Source organism: Littorina saxatilis, linkage group LG16, assembly GCF_037325665.1.
Source record: "Littorina saxatilis isolate snail1 linkage group LG16, US_GU_Lsax_2.0, whole genome shotgun sequence".
Classification (NCBI taxonomy): domain Eukaryota; kingdom Metazoa; phylum Mollusca; class Gastropoda; order Littorinimorpha; family Littorinidae; genus Littorina; species Littorina saxatilis.
In genome coordinates this window covers 47,345,205-47,360,289 of record NC_090260.1, presented here as the reverse complement: position 1 = coordinate 47,360,289, position 15,085 = coordinate 47,345,205, and positions in this window count along the sequence as shown.

Genomic DNA, 15,085 nt, shown 5'->3' with positions numbered 1-15,085 from the left:
TGACCGTGTCGTCTTCTGCTACCCAATTTCGAGCATCAATGTCTTGTACATTCATTTTGTCATTCTCACAAAAAATTTGAGGGCAATGCAATGAAAACTTTTTTTTTAATGATTTTTTTAATTCGGTAGGTGGTTAAATTACCAATTTCCCCAAAAATGCTTGGTTTACAGGTATAGGAAGAGTGTAAAATTACATGGCGTGAGAAGAGTTAAAGGACATTTGTCAGGATGGAATTCAAAGCACACGCACCAGACGAACAGACGAACAAAATACAAAGTCAACAAGAGTGTAATAGGATTTCCAATTGTATTCAAACAAAAACATCAAAAGAAAACATACGTGGGTTCTTCCATAGAAAATATATCTAAAAAGAGTCTAGGTTGGCTTTAATACTGCCTGAACACTACGCTAATAAATAAAATCTGAGTCTTTAAACTGCTGGAAAATCGGGCATGACCCGTAGGTACCCTGGCGACTCAACTGACTCTTTGAAAACAAAACCTAAGTCCTAATCTGGATGCAAAATCGGGCAGGGGTTCGGGGCCTGGACAAAAATCGAGTGACGCCACTCGATCACTGCTTGTTGGTAGGTAACCTTAGAGTAGCGCGCACTACCCTAATAAGCCTTGTGATAACCGAGGAAACAGCGCGCACTGTTCACTATTGCCAGTGGGACAAGAGTTGCGTATCGAGGACGTGGTCTGTCAGGTCAGGCACTAAGGCACACATACCATCAAGACCACACGCAACTCTGAGGAGAAGCACCAAGCATAAGGAAAGATTCCCGCACCTTTAACCCAGCTCGATGCAACTCCTCTCGACCTCACGGGGACAGGGGTCTTTTATAGCTAACGGGGTTTCCTCCTACGTCACCCTAGCAAGACCAATCAGAATGGGCCTGCTGCCAGCCTCCTTATCACTTGAAGCTAAACTCCTCAAATATGCACAAAAGCTCTTCTATTAAGAAAACACACATGAAAAACGATGTACATACATATGTCATCAAACGACCAAGCTTACAACGCATCTGTAGATACCAAACACTTGTAGGTAGACCAAAACGCAGACGAACTGCAAAACTTCCAGTTACACTTAAAGACTGAGCAATCAGGTTACACACAACAATATTCCTCCTTTAGTATACAAAACGTACGTTAGACGTCCATATCAAACAGCAAATCCATGCCCATAAAAACCCCACAAAAATGCTGCGTGCTCAAAGCAACAACGGTCACTGCCATAACAAAAACATCGGCACACCCCGGTTTCATCTGTCTTTATACATTCGCATACGCCACATATATGATTAACATAACGCCTACATTCTACTGAATACATATATTGAATATACGAACAAAAAGGGACACCGAAAACAAGAATGGCAAAATAACATAGGGAGAGAGAGAGTACGTGTTTGGGCGGAACATAGCAGCAGAACACGTCAAGCCCAATAATCAGCAGACGAAAGAGAGGGTAAAAAGAACACGCCCCTCTTCATAAAAACCTTCCTAAAAACTGATCGTCAAACTTAACAAAGATGGTCCTAACACAAAAAGGGACGTTATTTGTTGTATCCAAAAACAATGTAATCAAAACATTACAAGAAAGGCGGGGCAAAGAAGACTCTAAAATCTTCAACTCAAATCATTTGCTACAGCTACGTGGGGGGGGGGGGGGAGTGTAAAGTCCAGTTGCGGGAGGGGGAGGGGAGGACTAGAACAAATGCCCCTCCGTGGTCAGCTCGGTTTCCCAGGGCCAGCCCCGCTCGCCTTATCAACACATGTGAAAGCAATTAAATCGCTCGGTACCGGAGTTTTGCTAAGGAATAGAGCGCAACTCCGATCTGGCTGCACCAAAGTGGTCAGCTTAAATTGACCTACTTTCTCTGCTCAAGACACGGGCTATCCGTACTGTATCCCCTCTTGTACACACTCGGTTTACTCTCTTCGTACATCATCAGTATTATATGATTAACGTGAAAATACATGTATCGAATATATGGATAAAAGGAATATCAAGTAAAAGGGTACAGAACAAAAGAAAGGAGCGAGAGAGAGAGAGAGAGAGAGAGAGAGAGAGAGAGAGAGAGAGAGAGAGAGAGAGAGAGAGAGAGAGAGAGAGAGAGAGAGAGAGAGAGAGAGGGTGTGCGTGCATGTGTACGTATGTGTGTAGAGGCAGAAAACATTAACTCCATTCTTAGCAACCTAAAGGAAGGGGAGAAAGAATGCGTTGCATCCGAAAGCGAGATGATTAAAACGTCATTAGAAAGGGTAGGAATATTCCAAAACTCAAATGTTTGTCACTCTGTACCGTACAACTAGGGGAGTTGCAAGTTCAGCCATTTCGGTCCTTTATCTTGGGGAGGGGCGGAAAGAGGGGGGGGGGGGGTGGAGTACTAGAACAAAGACCGCGCTGCGGTCAGTCCGCTGTCTGGGTCGGTCTAGCTGACCTCAGCACTGCATGTGCACCGACAGAGAGTCCAAGAGCAAGGTGGGTTTGGGGCCCAGAGCAACTGCCTCTCGTGGTCAGCTTGCCCTGTTCAGGTCCGGTCAGGCCGGGGCCAGTGCCACAGGTGCAAGCGATTAACCGCTTGGCACCAAAGTCTTGCTAAGAGAAAGAGGAAAAACCCATTTCGGGTGCACGCAAGTCGTCGGCTTAAAATGACCTATTTACGCACTGGCGATTTGTACTGGGTCACCTTTTGTACTATTACAGGACTCTTATAGGGGAAATAAGAAATACAGAGAAAAACCCATAGGTGTACTGCACTTTTCTCCACAAACATTTTAGTCAAGCAGTATGTAAGAAATGTTAAGTCCTTTGTACTGGAGGCAGGTTTCACAATCTTCAATCACAGACTTCCTTTTTTTTCAACAAAATCAATCTTGACAGAGATCTTTGAAATAGTGTTTTTATTAAAGCCTTACATCCTCCTGGATGGAATCAAGACAAAAACTTGTATGGAGACGCATTCTTGTCGACATAATGTGATAGCTTGTTACAGTACTCTATCAAACAAAGGGATAGACGTAAACAGAATTGGGTAACGATTTATTCAAAGAATATTGTCCAGAGGCTTTAATAAATTAAGCAATAACAATGCAAGCAAAATATCATTTCCGAGCTCAGTGAAAAAAGCAGCAAATAAGGACTAATTATGGGAATTCCGTTCTTCTGAACTGCTATTTCGCTGTGATGCACGTCATGAGCATACCTTCAAAAGTAACAATGTTAATTGCACTCCATTTCTCACTTGAAAAAAAAAGTAGAATCATTGACCAATAGAAAACAAGAGGCGAAGCCTTCAAGGCTCACGTAAGAAATCGACAAACAGTAACACAAACTCAATCACTCCGTCACACATACACACACACACACGCACACGCACACGCACACGCACACGTACGGACACACACATACACACAATCACTCGCACACACACACACACACACAAACACACACACACACACACAGAGAGAAAGAGCATAGGTGAAACTGTGCAAGAAAGCGAGACACTAGATCTAGATCTGTCTGTCTGCTACTTACATGGACACGACTGCCAAATAGTCTCGGCCCGCTCAAAATAACAATCACCGAGACTTTCAGTAATTCCATCGCGTGACGTCTAACCCTCGTACGTCATAATGTGACGTCAATGTAATATGACGTCTTCAAATGTTAAAGTTTCTACCACAGACATACATACATACATACATACATACATACATACATACATACATACATACATACATACATACATACATACGCACGCACGCACAGACAGACAAAGTTACGATCGCATAGGCTACACTTACGTGAGCCAAAAACGAGTTTGGAATTTTTTTTGCATATTCTTGGGGAATAAATACCTGAAAATGTAACCCTACCCTCTAAATGGTGACATCATGACAGCGAAAAAAAATATACAGAACAAGTCATGTGAAGCGATAATAAAACATTAAGTTGGTTTGAAACTAAAAGATCAACATTGGAATCAGGGACGAGTCATTAACAATGCTAGTGAGATTTGGCTAGCCGAAACCAGAAGACCGAGACGGGTTGCCTCCGCGAAGCATATGAACAAAACGGGCGATTTTTCTCATTTGAGCAGATTTTCACACTAAGCATGACATATCTGTTTATACATTGGGATCCAGGAAATCCAAAGGATACAATGCAATAACTTTTGAATCTGTAATCAAAAGTGTTATTGTTATTTGCAATTTTTAGAATGTTATGTACCAAATTTTATAATACATTTCATAACTTGACGAAATGTAAAACAAGTCGCGTAAAGCGATATAAAAACATGTAGTCAATCTATAGGCATCAAATTGAAGGATAAACTAAAAAAAAAAACCAGTCCGATCGGCGAGACTAAATTCAGATAGACTCGGCTAACCATACCCGAAAACCGTCACGGATCACACATCTCCGCGAAGCATACTCAACCTGTTTTCTTTAATTCTGAACGCGTTTTTAAAGTAAACATAACATATGTATATATATATTTTAAATCAGGAGAAGATAAGAAGTACAATGCAGTAGTGTTTGAATCTGTAATGAAATATTCGTTTTCGATGACAATTTTAATGAGCGAACTAATTCACTTATTTTCAAGCTACCTGGCTCAAATGCAATATCAAAGTCCCGACTTAGTCAAAGATTACTTAACAGGTCCGCCTCAACTATCACAAAAACGGAAATGACGTCATCAAAGACTGTGGCAGAGTACCTTAACGCAGTCCTAGTATATCCACTACTGACTGAACTGTGGCATAGTACCTGGACGCAGTCCCAGTATATCCACTACAGACTGAACTGTGGCATAGTACATGGACGCTGTCCCAGTATATCCACTACAGACTGAACCTTAATGTCTTGCATTTTCTACAACTACTCTGCACACATAAGAAAACCCAACCCCTCTCGCACGCACACATGCAAGTACGCACGCATCAACACTCACGCATCCTCACACACACACACACACACACACACACACACACACACACACACACACACACATAAGCTAACACAAACGAACACGTGCGCACAATGCTCGCGCGCACGCTTACACACACACACGCACGCATGCACGCACGCACACACACACACACACACAAACGAACACGTGCGCGCAACGCTCGGCCGCACACACATACACACAGCTAGATAATACATCATCTGATATGTTTCCTTGTTCATATGCTTTTTTCAAGTCATAAACGTAAACAATGAATGGTTTTACTGGGATTTTGTGCAGCGTTTTGTATTATCTGCGTTGTTGTCGGATTTAAATACTCTCTCAAAAACTGGGTATCTAATCACGACCGATAAGATTTTCCCCTTTTCGATTAAAAAGTACAATGAGATTTAGTCAGAACCATAACATTATTCTTCCAAAAACACTTATTAACATCCATGTAAAAGAAACACAACTCTGTTCATCAAAATTAATTATCTCACCCTTTGCAAGAAACGTATGGCGAAGGCACATTTCGCACCGCGGTGCAGATGACGCAATTAACTCTCGTGACGAAACGATTGGTTCGTGACGTCACGTCATCAACCGTTCATGAATGGCCCTTGTAAGAATGGCATTCTTTCTGTTGGGATGACGTGTGAACCTCATCATTAGTGACTTGGAAAGTCGGTCGGATTTAGGTATCCCCGAAGTCGGTCGGAATTGGATACACTTACCCCACACTCTTCCACACTGACAGGCGCGCGCGCACGTACGCACGCACATATGCAACAATAACAATGACAAAAATCAAACTTTTAAAAGCACTTGAAAGTTAATAAACAAAGCAACTATTGATTCCCTACGATTATATGATCGTGACTGGCTCTCTTTTCCAAGTTGGAACAAGATACAAGATATTTATTCACCAATTTTGCAAAAGGATTTCATCTTGGCACGGCACGGTAAAAATAAAATAAAAACCAACCAGACACATATGCAGACACACATCACCATGCATGCATACATACGTACATTACACTGTCGATGTCATGCACACACACACACACTCACACACACACACACATACGGACGAGGAGCACCTTAGGTACCGGTCATACGCAGACGGATCTGTGTGACTTCTGTACGTACGAAATCCACATTAGGTACCGTTTGGCTATACACAGTGTGTAACCCGTACGGACGAAGGCGTTAAGTACCTGTTTCCTATACACACTGATGGTTGTGTATAGTGTCAGTAAAGTGTGAATAGGTGAGGATGGAACTTTAACCGTCGATCACTTTACATACATAACCTCAATTAGTATGTTGCATGTTTTGCTTTTGATTTGTATGTTCCTTACTTTGTCATTTTGTTGTTTATGTTTATTTGCTTGTTTGCTTACTTGTCGATTGTTTGCTGGTTCGTTCGTTTACTTTGTTTATTTGTCATGTTGCTTTACTTGTTTATCATTTATTAGACATTTGTATTAGAAGTAAGGACCGGTTGTAAGAAAAGGCGTCACCTTAAACCTCTATCCTTGAAAAATAAAGTTCCATCATCATCATTATCATCTCTCTCTCTCTCTCTCTCTCTCTCTCTCTCTCTCTCTCTCTCTCTCTCTCTCTCTCTCTCTCTCTCTCTCTCTCTCTCTCTCTCTCTCTTTTTACATTTAGTCAAGTTTTGTCTGTGCCGGTGTGCGTGCGCGTGTGTAGAGCGATTCAGAGTAAACTACTGGACCGATCTTTATGAAATTTGACATGAGAGTTCCTGGGTATGATATCCCCGGATTTTTTTTGATTTTTTTTGATAAATGTCTTTGATGACGTCATATCCGGCTTTTTGTAAAAGTTGAAGCGGCACTGTCACACCCTCATTTTTGAATCAAATTGATTGAAATTTTGGCCAAGCAATCTTCGACAAAGGTCGGACTTCGGTTTTGTATTTAAGCTTGGTGGCTTAAAAATGTATTAATGACTTTGGTCATTACAAATCTGAAAATTGTAAATAATTATTTTTTTATAAAACAATCCAAATTTACGTTCATCTTATTCTTCATTATTTTCTGATTCCAAAAACATATAAATATGTTATATTCGGATTAAAAACAAGCTCTCAAAATTAAAAATATAAAAAATTCTGATCAAAATCAAATTTCCGAAATCGATTAAAAAAACAATTTCATCTTATTTCTTGTCGGTTCCTGATTCCAAAAACATATAGATATGATATGTTTGGATTAAAAACACGCTCAGAAAGTTAAAACGAAGAGAGGTACAGAAAAGCGTGCTATGCAGCACAGCGAAACCATCACCGCGCTAAACAGTCTCGTCAGTTTCACTGGGTTTTGCGCGAGCGGCGGACTACGGTCACTGTGAAAAAATGCAGTGCGTTCAGTTTCATTCTGTGAGTTCCACAGCTTGACTAAAATGTAGTAATTTCGCCTTACGCGACTTGTTTTTTTGGTTTTTTTTTAAATTGGAGAAAACCGGTTTCTTTTTTTGTTGGTTTTTTTTGTGTGGTTTGCATGGTTGTTTATACAAAAAGCAATTGAGGAGCCATAGATGGTTACTTTTTTTTTCTCCTTTTTTTTTCTTTTTTTGTTTTTCTTATTCTCGTCCATCCGCTCCCTCCCACCCCCCTCATAATATTCACAAACGTCATATATCACTTCATCTCATCTCGACTTATACATTACTCACAATCTTCTAATGTACATTTTATTTTCCAATAATGATACTATTCAAATCGTATCTATCACCATACTAATATTTACTAATACACATTTTTGCAATCAAAATAATGTGATTAAGTACCTTATTATTTTGGCATATATTACTAGGTTGATAACCAAACAAGACATCGTGTTCTGAGAGGTGCACATTTGATCCTGTATTTCTAAAAATATAATGGACAACATTTTCCCAAAAGCTCGTCAACTTCTCACATTGACAAAAAAAGTGTTCAACATAATCAATGTGTTTACAAAATGTACATAATTTTGTTTCTCTAATTTTCATTTTATTTAATAATATATTCGTGGGATAAATATTATGTAATATTTTTCATTGTAATAATCGCAATCTTTCTTCTTTTGTACATTTGCTTGCTAACAGCCAATGACTGTGATCTAGTTTAACCTGATATTTATGTAACCAAAATGTAGCAGCGCAAGGCTCGCTCGCTTTAGACTGGACTATCAGCATGCGAATCTTTCTCGCGGAGGGGTTAATGATCACAGGGTTCCGTGTGTCAAGGTCATTATTGTGTTCGCCTGCTCGCGGGCTGGCTGTGTTTTTGCGAAGTGCAAGCGCTCGCACAGAAGTCTTCACTGCGCCGTACTCAAAAAATCTAGAGGGACTGTATCCTTTCTTTGTGCACAGCTGGTTAAAAGGAATCATATCTCCGTTAACCCAAATATCTTTCACCATATCTAAATGCGCTTCTATCCATTTTTATAAATATAAGCTTTTATTTTTATAAACCACTTTTATATTGTTCCACAAACATTGATCGCCAAAGCGATCTTCTCTCTCATAAATCAATGCTTTATTATGGATTCATTCTAAGAGAACTTCTGTCTAAAAGTTTGATCGAATGCATTCAATACCTTGGTTTTAGTAGTGTTGTGGCTTTAAAACAAAGTAAATTTCTTCCCAATACCTGATAAAGACTTAACGGAATCGTTGTCCACGGTTCATGTTTTTGTTGTTGAAGTTTTGCTGCCCATGTCAGTAAAAAAGAAGTCTGCATATCGTGGACGTTTATCATGTTAATACCACCTTCTTCCACCACATTACACAATACATTTCGTTTAACTTTTTCAAAGGCTTTTGTATTTGAATACTTCCTTTTCCAGAGAAACCTGAACAAAATAGTATTCAACTTATCGAGAACTTTAACAGGGGCAAGAAGCGCCTGCATAACGTAAACAAATTGTGAAACTAAGAAGGACTTAATAATACATAATTTGCCGCTTATACTTAAATTTCTTCTTGACCATCTGCAAATGATTTGTTCAACTTTTTCAAGTCTTTTTGGACCAATTTTCCATAATTTCAGAGGCCGGGATGTCATTTTTAAAACTGACTAATTCCCATGATTTTAACCTGGGTATTCCATTTAATATCGCAATATTTCTCTTGACAGTTTTTACGCGATCCCTACCACATTGCTTCCGTTTTACTTTTATTTAATTTTAAGCGAGATATATTGGAAAAATCATCAATAATTTTCAAAACCGTTTCCATGTCGTTTTTATCTTGAAGTAAAACAGTTATGTCATCGGCGTACATAGCCAGTTTCAAGATACGCGATGTTTGTTCTGCAAAACCTACATCTGGTAAGGCAAATCCTTTAATATTGGGGTGACTTCGGATTTGTATTGCTAATAATTCTACACTTATTTCTTCCGAAATCCAACCCATATAATTTATGCAGCTCGTGGTGTTTGTCATTAAACCAATATGTAATGCTATTTGAGACCGTGGAAGAGCCAGGTTGGTTATTGCCCTTTTAACTTCTCTTAAAACTTTAATCCATTTAACAAATTTTTCGCCAAAACCAAATTTTTTAAAGGACCAGACCACATAGTCTTTTGAGATGGAATCGTAGGCTCGGGCGTAGTCAAGGGCAAGTAATATACCTGCTTGATTTCTTTCATTAGCGTAATTAATGACATCATCAATTAATCTAATCAAGTTACTTGCCTTTCTTCCCTTAATACATCCTGTCTGATCTTCTGACACGAGGTCAGAAATAACACCAGATACGCGCTGCGATAAACATGTTGCCAGCATTTTATAATCTGTATTGGTTACAGATATAGGGTTTCCAATTCTTAAGGCTATCTCTCGGCAAATCTTTATCCTTATGGATCAACGTGATAACTGCTCTTTTCTGAGTATCTGACAATTCACCGACTCTAAATGCACTTTGAAGGGAATTAACCACCATCATTTTTACTTTAGGCCAAAATTTTTTCATGAAACTTGTAGTCAATCCGTCTAAACCTGGTGACGAACCATTTTTTAATAAAGACAGCGCCCTGCCGATTTCTAACACGGTAAAATCAGTTTCCAAACCATATTTTCGTTCGTCATTTAACTGAGGAATATTTAAATTAAGAACTTTACTTTCAGCATCCTCCTCAACAAAATTCCCATTTTTATCAAACACGTTATTGTAAAATCTCACTTGCTCCTGTAAAATTCCTTTTTGCGTCGTTATTGAGAGCCATTTTCATCTATTAATCTGTCCATAAATTTTCAATCAGCTTTCACTTTTTCCATATTTAAAAAATATAATATCACTTCACATGCACAATTCTATATAACATATTACAACCAAACACAATAGCAAATAAGCAAAAAAACTCAGAACATGGTTTGAAAGGGTAGCTTTATTGGTCTTTTTTTCGAACGAATGTAAGGATCACTATATCCCGCCAAACCGCAACACGGTGGCCTAGTGGTAAGGCGTCCGCCCAGTGAGCGGGAGGTCGTGGGTTCGAACCCCGGCCGGGTCATACCTAAGACTTTAAAATTGGCAATCTAGTGGCTGCTCCGCCTGGCGTCTGGCATTATGGGGTTAGTGCTAGGACTGGTTGGTCCGGTGTCAGAATAATGTGACTGGGTGAGACATGAAGCCTGTGCTGCGACTTCTGTCTTGTGTGTGGCGCACGTTAAATGTCAAAGCAGCACCGCCCTGATATGGCCCTTCGTGGTCGGCTGGGCGTTAAGCAAACAAACAAACAAACAAACAAAATATATCTCGCCAACTAGAGTTATTACGGCTTGTTGATTTTGCCAATACAAAAGTCATTTTTTCTCACTTCATTGGTGCAAACAGTGTAATATTGTGTTGTAAATTCTATTGTTATGCGATTGTTGTTATATTTGTAAGCATAAGAGAGAGAGAGAGAGAGAGAGAGAGAGAGAGAGAGAGAGAGAGAGAGAGAGAGAGAGAGAGAGAGAGAGATTTTTCACTCCATCAAAGTATCTCCTTTTGATGCTAAATATAAGTCAGGGAATACGTCTAAAAATGGCCTCCAAATTCCAGGAAATATGTATATTACCTGGATATTTTAGGGAATATATATATATATTCATTGAGTGAAACAGGGAATACGTATAAATCAAATCTCTTATATTATTAAAAGCTGCATCAAAAGGTTTGCAACATTGATATCGGGACTACACAAAATAGAATGTTTATATAATGGGTGGTGGTGGATAATGCTGTCTGGATTAAAATATAAAAAGAGGTAAACAGGTGGCGAACTGTTAAGTTTCACTGACGGTCTAGTCTTCAGTGACAATGCAAATAACAAATCAGAGGTGATTCTTGCTAAACATCAAGCTTTTATTTATTCGTATGAATTTAGCAATGAAAAACGGATTGACAATTAAGGGTAAAGAGAGAGGGGGGGGAGAAAGAAGGAGGGGGAGAGAGAGGGAGGGGGGAGAGAGGGAGGGGGGGGGGGAGAGAGGAACGGGGGAAGAGAGGCAGGGCGAGAGAGAGGGATGCGTGGGGCTGGCGGTGGGGGTGGTGGGGGGGGGGGGGGGCGTGGAGAGGAGCAGCTAGTCGTAGAGCGGTTCGACTCGCGCAGTGGCTATACATTACACGGTTCGCGTGCCATCAATTAGCACGTCGTCAAGCAGGTAACCCGCTGAGAAACCTACTGGAGAGCTAGAGAGACAGCTGGACGCATTCCTTGTTTATGGTCAGCAGATTAATGTACTGCCACACTGAGATTGAAGTCGCAGAGGGTTACATCGGACTGGGTGGCCGAGTGGTAACGCAGTTGCGCTCGGAAGCGAGAGGTTGCGAGTTCGACCCTGGGTCAGGGCGTTAGCAATTTTCTCCACCCTTTCCTAACCTAGGTGGTGGGTTCAAGTGCTAGTCTTTCGGATGAGACGAAAAACCGAGGTCCCTTCGTGTACACTACATTGGGGTGTGCACGTTAAAGATCCCACGATTGACAAAAGGGTCTTTCCTGGCAAAATTGTATAGGCATAGATAAAAATGTCCACCAAAATACCCGTGTGACTTGGAATAATAGGCCGTGAAAAGTAGGATATGCGCCGAAATGGCTGCGATCTGCTGGCCGATGTGAATGCGTGATGTATTGTGTAATAAAAATTCCATCTCACACGGCATAAATAAATCCCTGCGCCTTGAATATGTGCGCGATATAAATTGCATAAAATAAAAATAAAATAAATAAATCCCTGCGCTTAGAACTGTACCCACGGAATACGCGCGATTTAAGCCTCATATTGATTGATTGATTGACATCCTCATATATTCACAGTATACTGACACCAGTCCTAGCATGATAGAGCGGCTGTCACTATAGGTGTCTCTCTTTGTGTGTCTGTATCATATTACTTGTGATTAAAAGAAAAAATGCCTGATAGGAAACAAATAGAAAAAAATGTTATGACAGAGATTCCCCTAATATTTCCGAATGTCATTTCTACAATGACGCTTTGAATAACGTCTTGATAAAAGTTGGTTGACGTGAAATGTGGCTTGAAAAAAAAGAGCATTAAAACCTTTAACGTAATGCAACAAGCAGAGAATGCAGAGAATATGGAATATTAGCTGTCATAGGGGTACGATACCAGTTAATCACGTTTAACCGAATGTTTGGAGATTCGAGAGTGGAGGGTGTCATTATTGAAGAGAGAGAGAGACGGAGAGAGAGGAGAGTTGGGAAAAGAGAGAGTGTGTGTAAGAAGGTGAGAGACAGAGGGCGATGGGGAGAGGTTGAGTGATCATATGAGGGGTGTTGTCAATATTAGAAAGATAGAGGGGGAGAGAAGGAGAGAGAGATGGGAGGGTGAAGAAAGAGAGAGAGTGTGTAAGATGCCTCCATAAGAGATGTAGCCTAGAATAAAAGCAATGTCCCTCGATGCATGTATTATTTCTCTTAACGAGTATAAAATAAGTTATGTAAGTCATTTTTCGTAGGCCTAATATGAAAACAATAATGTTGAAGTCTGAATCCAGTATCATTATTTTGAACTGTTTCGGTCTATACATGTAGTCTGCTTAAAGCAGAACGCTTCCGTGTAGCATAAATATATATCTTTCATGTTCTCTTGGGACGGGCCAGGGAATGTGTTACAAACTAACGCTTGCTTATTAGCAAGCCCAGTCAGTTCTGTACGCGAGTAGTGAAACATGATAGCGGTCAGTGGATCAGTTACCAACATTCCTACTGACATCTGGTAGTGATTTAGTCTTGATGGTGATCGGTGCTTTCCTTCGTTAGCCACTGGACTTGTCAGTTACATTTTGACGATTATCTGAGCGACCCCTTTTACAGAAAATTCAAATAGCAACCGAACCCATTCATGGAAGATCATATAGGATGTACATTAGGTCCCTAATCACGAAGACGGTCACCTAGAAACTCGCTCAAATATGTGATTTTTCTTGATACATTGTTAACTAATCTAAAAGATTGGAGTTTTCCTAACAATACACACACACACACAACGTATTCGTTTTGATAACAAAAATAATGATATGGCATGTATCAATAGCCGGCATGTGATAAAGGGGTAACAAAATAATAATTAACAAGTGACCATAAGGATCCTAATACTTTCCGTTTATCATCTCGTGCTGTGGTTGTTGTTTTATTATTTAAAGTCTTCTTCATCGAAATGATAAGACATCTCGGGCTGATTGGTCCTGATATGGCTCAAAAGAGTCGGCTGGACCGAAAGCAAATATCAAGTAAAGTATCTGGGGCTGATAGAACATATAGACCCTAACGGGTGTAAAGTGAGCATATATTAAAACCCTTCCTGGCCGGATAATATGGTACCTAGGGTCACCAAAGTTCAGAGCTTCTCGGCATCGACTCCGATGAGCATGCTTCCGAATAGTGGTGTCACCAGTTTTATCAGTTTTGGAGAAAAGTGGGTGCAAACGAAAACATTTAAACCATGCCTGACGGGATAATGTTGGCACTAGGATCATCAAACTACAGAGCAAATCAATATCAATCACCACAAACTGGGGCCTTAATTTCGGAGAAAATAACTGTGTCCTTACTGGAGACAATTGAGTTTGTTTGTTTGTTTGCTTAACGCCCAGCCGACCACGAAGGGCCATATCAGGGCGGTGCTGCTTTGACATAGAACGTGCGCCACACACAAGACAGAAGTCGCAGCACAGGCTTCATGTCTCACCCAGTCACATTATTTTGACACCGGACCAACCAATCCTAGCACTAACCCCATGATGCCAGACGCCAGGCGGAGCAGCCACTAGATTGCCAATTTTAAAGTCTTAGGTATGACCCGGCCGGGGTTTGAACCCACGACCTCCCGATCACGGGGCGGACGCCTTACCACTAGGCCAACCGTGCCGGTTAGACAATTGAGTACATGTATACGAAATAGCATTTCCTGACGGGATAATTTTGAGTGACACCAGGGTCATCGATCCGCAGGACATAATTATGAGCGTTTATTCCCATGGACCTCGAGCTCATAGCCAAAATGAGTTTCAATAGCTTTACCTATTTGGGAGAAATGAGTACATATATATGTTAGTCATATTGAGAACAGACACAAGTCAAACGGGATAATTGCACTATGATCAACAAACTACTTTGTTTGAATGCAAATGTGTTGTTTGTCCCCCAGAGGGTGGACGTTTGCGTTTGTTCCGGTCAGTCTATATGTCACACAAGTCACTAAAATATCACTCACGCGAACTGTCAAGACGCAAAATAGATAAGTTGGTAAATTGCTCTCCTAACGTGACAAAACGAAAGTGTCTGAGGCAGGAGATCGAATCCCATTGGCGTCGTTAATTTAAAAAAAAAGCTCACTGGGTGACGCAGGGGTTTGTCGGACCTGTTCTTCTTAGGGGTTGGGGAGGGGGGAGGTGTTGCGTTGTTGTTGTTGTTTTTTGGGGGAGAAGAACATTGCAGTTATGATAAAAAAAAATTCTGTCAATATTTGTCCCGCGCTAATCTGTGTGAAATCGCTTACCGTTGCCAATCATAATTCATATATTAATACAGGTACTGGTAGCCTCAGTCACACGAAATTGCTAATTTCTGTGGTACTGGGCAACTTTCACGTTATTC